At 38.9% G+C, this 7920-nt stretch overlaps 1 pseudogene; it reads right to left on the bottom strand.

Moving 5' to 3' along the window:
- Window positions 1-1089: 1089 nt before the first annotated feature.
- Window positions 1090-6168, bottom strand: LOC118455499 (uncharacterized; annotated as a pseudogene).
- Window positions 6169-7920: the final 1752 nt, after the last annotated feature.

A 7920-nucleotide genomic window follows, 5' to 3' on the forward strand; every position in this document is an offset into this window, starting at 1 on the left:
GCTGTTTCATTTACAACTGAGCAAATCGGTTTAGCTGAGGTGAAAGTTACGTTTCATAACTGCACAGTTTTACTGAAGTTTAATGGTTCACTGGCACATGTGTTAGACCGAGCCCATTCGCTTTTCTTTGTCTGGTGAGTTTTGGGATTAAACTGACTTTTAAAATGTTTTATACAAAGAGGAAAGAGAAGGCACATTTCCACCGAGAGGAGCAGAGTTTGCAACAGTATGTTCATCATGAAGACTGCAGCCTGGACAGAAATATTACATCATCAGTTGTTAAATACTTATTCAACTTTATTATAAGCACCAGGTATCAGTTAGAATTTTTAGAGTTTACTTAACTAAAAATAAACGAGGTTAACATATAATTTGGGTGATTTTGGGTCCCTGGGTCGCTCAGACCCAGGGACCCTGAGCAGTTTTGGACTAATAATATAATTGATGTATTTTGTATTGCTGTCCCTCATTCTCCCTGCATATGTGTCTGTGTGTGGGTATGGCCCTGGCAGGTGATTGGCCACACCTGAAGACCATGTCACACCTGCAGCTGATCAGGCCTCGTCGGAGGAGCTACTTGAGAGTGTGATGGAGCTCTCTCCGACGCGGGATCATTGCGTGACTTCACGTCAGTCTCTCAGCCAGTCAGTACGATTGTTCTCCCGCATTGTGTGATGATCGCTTTATCCTACTGAAGTCAATTGCTATCACCTTGGGCTTGCCTGCGTTCAGATGTAGCTTGTTGTTGTCACACAAAGCATGTTTTAGTAACCATGCTTCCAGTTTCATTTAATAAACATGAGACTCTTATGTATTTCCAGCTCTTTATTGGATTTCATAGATTTTTCTATGACAGTAAAGTATAACAGTTAACTATGGTACAGAACTTAACAATGTGTGATTAAAAATTCCAAATACACATAAAAAATAACGAACTTCATTGTTTTTAATTCATAAAATATATTTTTTATTTTTGAACAAACAACTAACAAAGGAATTGTACATTTTTTAAATTATTCACACTGATTTTTCTTTTAAATCTGCATAATATGCTTCCACTTAATTTGAACAGTAACCGTGGCCGCTGCCTCAAAGTTCCTTATCAAATGGATTCCACAGCTCACTGTCAATGAATAGGCTCTGTCCATCCTCCAACAGCACCTCAAGCTGGTTCAGCTTTTCACTTGTAGCTACACCAATGATGAGGACCTCCGCTCTGTCCTCTACTTTTGTCTGTTGACAGAGCATAAGCACATATTTAGCCCTGCAAACATTCCATTTTTTATCCAAAAAGAAAATCTATGGTCATCATGTGGTTTCAGTAAATCACCAAGACGCATACATTGTTTGTATTTGTACACATAATGTGTGTATATGTATGTGTTACATTATGCATTATATGATGCATGCTCCATCCAGGTAAGTAAATCCCAAAGACCTCTTGGGATTATGTTCATCTGGACATCTATATATCTATATATTTTTTGTGTGTGTGTGTAACATAATATGATTATATATAATATTATTTCATATTTTGACCCAGACTGAAAAAATATGTATTTACATTTCAAAACCTAGTTCTAAACATTTGTTGATAAGACACTGCTGTGAAATGTTGGTACAAAGGTTTAGCTTCTTCATACCTCAATCTTTGTATACGTTGTGCTGTGCAGCTGTGGCCCACATTAAAGCTGTGAATTGCTGCCTCCTTCAAGAGGAAGACTGACATGGTATGACCATCCTGAAATCATCATCGCCTCTCATTATGTAAGACCCCCCCTGCTGGACTTTAGAGGCAAACTCCTCGAACATCGTGACCTTGGTCACAGTCTGCCCATCGGTGATGGCTGCCACTGTGTTCCTTTTGTTATTAGGGGTTTTGCTGTCCCATCTTTGAAGTCCCAGCTAGTGACCCTCAGCTGGTCGCAGGATTTTAACATTCTGAAGTGCAGTGGGGGTGGCTGGAAATATGGCGTGTCAGGGCGGTTATTAAGAAATTTAGTTTAACCAGTTTCAATATAAAACTGAAATTGCATCATTAACTCCTTACATTACCTCTCCTTCAGCTGAGATATCTTAAGATAATGTGCTGTTTTACTGACAGTACGTCCTTTACTGCAGAAAACTAAAAGTAAATTGAAATAAAATGTCAGTAATAGTTAGTGTATTGATATGTAATAGGTTTTTATTTCTACAGTAACGTGTTTAGATTATGTTATTGCTGTTAAGTATTCTGCACTGAACTTATCAGAAGCAATTTATTAGGATGTTTTTCATATACAGTGATTATCAAACAAGGAAATCTTTCTACTATCTTCTAGTCTCTGCTTGGCAGCAAAAATCTAAATTATTTTTAACTGTAAAAAATACCCGTAATAATGGGTTATTTGGAAACCTAAAGCCATGTAAATTCTGATGGAACCACAAATACTTACCTCCACCACCTGTGGCTGTGATGAGCCCCCCATTTGTGGAGCTCATCTTCAGAGGAGTGAGAGGAACAGGAGGATGCAGAAGATCCTGTGCTTCTGTGAAAAGATCTTCACTAACACTTAGCGTGGGTGCCCTAAAAACTGTGTCCTTGCTGTTATGTTGATATTGTAAGGTGAGGCCGTGCCCCTGAGTTCATGGCCTCTCATTATGTAAGACCCCCCCTGCTGGACTTTAGAGGCAAACTCCTCGAACATCGTGACCTTGGTCACAGTCTGCCCATCGGTGATGGCTGCCACTGTGTTCCTTTTGTTATTAGGGGTTTTGCTGTCCCATCTTTAAAGTCCCAGCTAGTGACCCTCAGCTGGTTGCAGGATTTTAACATTCTGAAGTGCAGTGGAGGTGGCTGGAAATATGGCGTGTCAGGGCGGTCATTGAGAAATTTCATCAAAGCCATTCTGAAAAAAAGCAACACAAAAATACTAAGAGCTTAATAGATTTCTGTTATAGCCAAGGGTCATATAATATGGTAACACCTGTAGCTTTTGTGCCATCTCTTTGCTTTCTGGTGTCAAACAAAACTCATAAATACCTTTCTGAGGTTCCCGCTTAAAAATGACAGGCCCAAAAAACAGGCCTGTCTAAAAGTATTTTTTTGACCCAGACTGAAAGAATATGTATTTACATTTCAAAACCTAGTTCTAAACATTTGTTGATAAGACACTGCTGTGAAATGTTGGTACAAAGGTTTAGCCTTTTCATACCTCAATCTTTGTATATGTTGTGATGTGCAGCCGTGGCCCAAATTAAAGCTTTGAATTGCTGCCTCCCTCCAGAGGCAGACTGGCATGGTATGACCATCCTGAAATTACAAACATGGTAGAATTAAAAATGTATTAATTAAATAATCAAAAATCTAGTAACTAGAAAACGAAAGCTCACAGCCTTGTACAATCAGCACTACCGTACATATATCTACTGTACCAGCAATGTCAAATTTGTTGCATTAGTTTAACCAGTTTCAATATAAAACTGAAATTGCATCATTACCTCCTTACATTACCTCTCCTTCAGCTGAGATATCTTAAGATAATGTGCTGTTTTACTGACAGTACGTCCTTTACTGCAGAAAACTGAAAAGTAAATTGAAATAAAATGTCAGTAGTAGTTAGTGTATTGATATGTAATAGGTTTTTATTTCTAAAGTAACGTGTTTAGATTATGTTATTGCTGTTAAGTATTCTGCACTGAACTTATCAGAAGCAGTGTATTAGGATGTTTTTCATATACAGTGATTATGAATCAAGGAAATCTTTCTACTATCTTCTAGTCTCTGCTTGGCAGCAAAAATCTAAATTATTTTTAACTGTAAAAAATACCCATAATAATGGGTTATTTGGAAACCTAAAGCCATGTAAATTCTGATGGAACCACAAATACTTACCTCCACCACCTGTGGCTGTGATGAGCCCCCCATTTGTGGAGCTCATCTTCAGAGGAGTGAGAGGAACAGGAGGATGCAGAAGATCCTGTGCTTCTGTGAAAAGATCTTCACTAACACTTAGCGTGGGTGCCCTAAAAAACTGTGTCCTTGCTGTTATGTTGATATTGTAAGGTGAGGCCGTGCCCCTGAGTTCATGGCCTCTCATTATGTAAGACCCCCCCTGCTGGACTTTAGAGGCAAACTCCTCGAACATCGTGACCTTGGTCACAGTCTGCCCATCGGTGATGGCTGCCACTGTGTTCCTTTTGTTATTAGGGGTTTTGCTGTCCCATCTTTAAAGTCCCAGCTAGTGACCCTCAGCTGGTCACAGGATTTTTACATTCTGAAGTGCAGTGGGGGTGGCTGGAAATATGGCGTGTCAGGGCGGTTATTAAGAAATTTCATCAAAGCCATTCTGAAAAAAAGCAACACAAAAATATTAAGAGCTTAATACATTTCTGTTATAGCCAAGGGTCATATAATATGGTAACACCTGTAGCTTTTGTGCCGTCTCTTTGCTTTCTGGTGTCAAACAAAACTTATAAATACCTTCCTGAGGTTCCCGTTTAAAAATGACAGGCCCAAAAAACAGGCCTGTCTAAAAGTATTTTTCTGATATTAAATACAATGTTGGTTTTAAAATAAAGCTAACTGTTCTAAGACTTCATAGAATTAATGCTAATATTACAGCAGAGACAAGTTGGTCAAAGTAACTGAAGAGTGAACTCATACTCACAGAACCAATTAATTGTTTTTTTCTCACCAAGTTGTTATTCGTTTATTTTTTGTATTTTCTAGCATATAATCTCCTTTGAAAATATGCTGACAATACACTTTTTTTTTACAGGTTTTTGTTGAACTCTTTTAGCTTAACTCCTATTTGTTATTCAATTTTTATATAGATTAATTGAGAAAGTGCTAGAAGGTGTCAGCCTTAACCTCCTAGGACCTGGCGTCCACATATGTGGACATCACATTTTGGGTTATTTAGACCAAAATACTCAATTTTGCTCTACAAGGGCCTGATATCCACTTACGAGGACATTATACTGCTACTGTTCTATCAAGATTTTAATGGAATATCCTCATATGTGGCTCTTATTTTTCTTAAAAAACAAAAATAAGGTAAAAAAAAAAAATCTGGTAATTCTTTGTTTTTACATTCATTGGGCCCCAATATGCCCAAATATGAAAGAGAAATTAAAAATGCATGGAGGTTAAGCAAATTTAGATATTCACAGTTCAAACGTAACATCTTAAAGTTTATAAAACTCCTATAGCTCTTGAAGATTTGTCAGATTCGGTAAAATCATAATATTTCATATAAAAAATTAGGACTGAAACTACACTGTTCCAAAAAATAGTAATGTCAAATTATTTTACTGTGTATTTTACAGTTGTGTACTGTTTTTCCACAATATCATCAAATTTACATAAATCGACTGTGATTTCAAATGTGAAATGTAAAATAACATAAAATCACTGTAAATGTAATAAAACATAATCTCCTTGTTACCCAAATATACATGTACATATCTCTGTACATATGCATAATTAGATTGTGAAAATACATTGCACCTGGGGTGAGGGCGCGGTCATGAAAACAATGTGACATGCCATTGGATGTTCGGACACATAACGACATGACCATAAACATCGGCCAATGACTTAGAACTGACAACCACAAGGTCGCGGGTATGGCTGTGGAAAGCGTGGTGGAAGAGAGAGATTGAAATATCATCCACACAGTGCTGCAAGGCAAGTATATCAAACTCAGCTCAGTAGAATCAACTTGGCATTGTTTGACCACTATGGCTCGTCGTTTACTGAGACGGTAAAAGGCATGGAATCCCTAGCTATGAAGAAAAAGCACGTTGTCTGTCAGTTCAAGGTGCAGTTAGCGGCTGGTCTAGCTGTATACTAACTTGCTGGCTAGCAGACTTGTTGTTCGCTAATTTGTTAGCTGCCAGCTTTCTGTGACCGTGTAAACACAGCAGTTGCTACGCGGATAGTTTCTACACCGCTAATACCCGTTAGGGGGCCCACGATGATAGCTGCCACTGATGCATTTGTCTTAATGTGAAAGTAAGTATGCAACTTAAGAGCTAATAGGCGACCTGTTCCACTCTAGCAACACACCTGCACTAGTGATGGGAACTCTGCTAGCCAGCAAGATAGCGGCTGGTCTAGCTGTATACAAACTGCACCTTATACTGACAGACAACGTCCTTTGCCTTCATAGCTAGGGATTCCATGCCTTTTACCGTCTCAGTAAACTACAAGCCATAGTGGTCAAGCAATGCCAAGTTGATTCTACTAAGCTGAGTTAGATATACTTGCCTTGCAGCACTGCATGGATAATCTTTCACCAACCTCTCTCTTCCAGCGCGCTTTCCATTAGTGATGCGCGAATCATGAACGAATCGTTCAGTACTCGAGAATCACTTTGCTGACTCGTAATTCATGATTCACAAGCCCAACTGACTCACTGACTCATCCCTGTTGCTCTTAGCAAACTAATTTCATTGGTAGAAATATATCTAGCTTATAATTAAAACTGTGGGGAAAAGAACAACAGCCAGTTTCTTAACAAAAACATTTCTGCTCTGAACTGGAAGAAAAAGCCCTGAGTAGAAGCTCACACCAAGACAATCCAGTCGTTAAGTGATGACGTGACGAATCCTACTTCCGGGCCTAAAGTAGTCTGCATTTAATATGGCTTTTGTGTTGCTAACATGTTTAATGTTATGTATTTTCTTCTATTTATTCTCAAAAAGCTCCTAAAACAGTCAGTGATCACTGTTGACCTCCCTCGGCTTTTATTACTGCTAATCATTTATTTAAACTCTACTTTAGTTTTTAAAACCTTAGGATGTAACTACAGCCCAGCCCATGCAGCAGTATATGAATGACTAACCTCGTATTGTGGATGGATTATCTCAGTTGTTCTCTTGGCTGAAGTTTGGTCCTTTTACAGCATCCTGCCATGCGATTACATTTGTTCCTGACCACCAAGAACACTCACGTTAACTTTTATCGAGTGGAAAAAAAGTTAGCTTGTTTATATTATGCTAACATAGCTGTGTCGCTAGCGGTCACGTAGTACATCATTATATACCAGCTAGCCAAACTTCAGTAACCCTACAAACGTCACTGCTGTTTAGTTTTCTGTCTTCATTTATGTGGGAAGTGATAACAGAGCTGTACGTTTTAATTTGTTTCCAAAACCCCGCAGTCAGGACATGCTATATTGTATTTAGATAGAAGCTAGCGAGCTAACTTCCTGCTAACTTCTAACTCCGTTAAATGTCATAAATTCCGCTTTCATGGATGCCTGGATGTTAAACTCAATTGTTACACCTGGTAGAGCAGAACGCTAATCATTTTATTAAAGATGAAAGACTTTGGACAGTTTTTCAACTCTCAGTAATGCCATAGTGATCGTTTGATATATGGACCTGCAGCGGAGTTTAGGCCCAGAAACGGCTAGTGACGTCAGACTTAACGACCGGATAGCTCCTCGGTTCACAGTAGCATCGCTCTGCTAACATGCTAACAGCACATTTGAGCTACTCACCCCCTCCTTTCCTGTGCTGAATCTTAGCGTAAGCGAATCACTCAGGACTCACTCACCCCCTCCCTTGCTGTGCTGAATTGTAGCGTAAGCGAATCACGCAGGACTCACTCACCCCCTCCCTTGCTGTGCTGAATCGTAGCATAAACGAATCACTGACTCACTCACCCTCTCCCTCCTGGCTCACAGCTTCTTCTTCTTCTTCTTCTTCTTGGTTGGCAACCAATGTTAAGGCGCATTACCGCCCCCTGGCTCACAGCTCAGTGGACATTTAGATGAGAAAATATATATTTGACACATTTGAGGAAAATACTAATAAAATAAAAATAAATGTTCCCTTTAGAATTTTTTTTTTGCTCTTTTTTTGCTCCATAAAAATAGTTGTTTTTCTTTTTCAATCACTCATCTTAGCAGTAGGATATACATGACAAAG

This window comes from Neolamprologus brichardi, chromosome 3 (assembly GCF_056152115.1).
Source record: "Neolamprologus brichardi isolate AB-2024 chromosome 3, ASM5615211v1, whole genome shotgun sequence".
NCBI lineage: Eukaryota > Metazoa > Chordata > Actinopteri > Cichliformes > Cichlidae > Neolamprologus > Neolamprologus brichardi.